The sequence below is a fragment of the Mus pahari genome, chromosome 4, assembly GCF_900095145.1.
Source record: "Mus pahari chromosome 4, PAHARI_EIJ_v1.1, whole genome shotgun sequence".
Classification (NCBI taxonomy): domain Eukaryota; kingdom Metazoa; phylum Chordata; class Mammalia; order Rodentia; family Muridae; genus Mus; species Mus pahari.
Window position 1 is genome coordinate 10,028,332 of NC_034593.1, and position 2,110 is coordinate 10,030,441.

At 35.5% G+C, this 2,110-nt stretch overlaps 1 pseudogene; it reads left to right on the forward strand.

The window, feature by feature from the left end:
- Positions 1-1,243: 1,243 nt before the first annotated feature.
- LOC110320207 lies at positions 1,244-1,933 on the forward strand (annotated as a pseudogene).
- The last annotated feature ends 177 nt before the right edge of the window (positions 1,934-2,110 follow it).

A 2,110-nucleotide genomic window follows, 5' to 3' on the forward strand; every position in this document is an offset into this window, starting at 1 on the left:
CTAGAACAAAAGGAAGCAAATTCACCTGAGAGGAGTAGACAGCAGGAAATAATCAAACTCAGGTGTGAAATCAACCAAGTGGAAACAAAAAGAACTATTCAAAGAATCAACCAAACCAGGAGCTGGTTCTTTGAGAAAATCAACAAGATAGACAAACCTTTAGCCAGACTCACTAGAGGGCATAGGGACAGCATCCTAATTAACAAAATCAGAAATGAAAAGGGAGTCATGACAACATATCCTGAGAAAATCCAACACACCATCAGATCCTTCTACAAAAGGCTATACTCAATGAATCTGGAAAACCTGGATGAAATGGACAAATTTCTAGCCAGATACCAGGAACCAAAGTTAAATCAGGGTCATGTTAATGACATAAACAGTCCTATATCCCCTAAAGTAATAGAAGCAGTCATTAACACTCTCCCAACCAAAAAAAAAAAAAAAAAAAAAAAAAACCAGGACCAGATAGGCTTAGTGCAGAGTTCTATCAGACCTTCAAAGAAGACCTAATTCCATTTGTTGACAAACTATTCCACAAAATAGAAACAGAAGGTACTCTACCCAATTCATTCTATGAAGCCACAATTACTCTGATACCTTAACCACCTAAAGACCCAACAAAGATAGAGAACTTCAGACCAATTTCCCTTATGAATATCAATGTAAAAATACTCAATAAAATTCTCACTAACTGAATCCAAGAACACATCAAAACAATCATCCATCATGATCAAGTAGGCATCATTCCAGGGATGCAGGGATGGTTTAATATACTGAAATCGATCAACCTAATCCACTATATAAACTAACTCAAAGACAAAAAAAAAAAAAAAACACATGATCATCTCGTTAGAGGCTGAGAAAGCATTTGACAAAATCTAGCACCCCTTCATGATAAAAGTCTTGCTAGAGATGAATAATTTTACACAGAAATTAAAATACTAAGCTCCTAATTCCTAGTTGTTAACTTGGTCAGCAACATATTTTATTTTTGAAAAACAAAACGTAATATAAGAAACATTTTAACATTGGCCTTAAGTGGCGATTAGAATTTCTTGGAAAAAAAAACCTGATCATTTAAAATTCATTACAACTTCAAGTTAGATAATTAGACATATATAAGAATGATATTTTGAACAAGAGAACATAGGCAAGCATAATTGGATTGTAAAGGTCAAAAATGTAGAAGCATAAAATTTTGTAAATTTTTTTAGGACAAACATTAGAAAAAGGCAAAACCATGCATCTCTTAAGAGCAATAGGATTCTTCCACGTAAACATGCTCTTACTTGGAAACATAATAGGGGCAGGGATTTTTGTGTCTCCTAAAGGAGTATTAAAATGCTCCTCACTGAACATCCCTATTTCTCTCAGTATCTGGGCAGGCTGTGGCCTGCTGGCCATTATGAGTGTTCTCTCTTTGACAGAGCTGGCAACCACNTTTCCTGTGAGTGCAGCATCTTATTATTTCCTGAAGANATCTCTTGNACCCTCTGCTGCTTTCCTCAGTTTTTGGATTAAAATTTTTTCTCATTGTCTAGGCCTGGGTTTTCAAACTTTACTAATAGCTAGTTATCTAATTCAACCTCTCTATCCTGGGTGCCCAGCACCAGAGCTCCCCATTAAATGCCTGACTTTGGCTATTTTGTGATCATTTGGATTTCTCAGTGCTAGAAGAATGAAAACAGTGGCTTGGCTTCAGACCATCAGCAGTTTGATGAAGATGGGTATTCTTTGTCTCATTTCTCTAACGGGGCTTGTGCTGTTAGTGGTTGGCAGAAAGGAGAATGTGTCCAGGTGTGAGAATGCTTTGGACGCTGAACTTCCTAGTGCATCACAGGTTGTAGAAGCCATTCTCCAAGGATGTTTTGCATACAAAGGATCATCAGTCCTGATCAACATAGCAGGTACATCTACTAATATTTTTTAAATGGCAGTATGTATAAACATATTTCCAGAGATTATGGAAAAAAATAAATCTGATTGTAATTTTTTCTAAAAATATTTCACATGTTCCATTGTATAAGGTCATTATTAAACCAACACTTACAATTAGTCAAATAGACTATATAGAATTCAGTAGCTTCATTAAACTTTTATTTCTAAT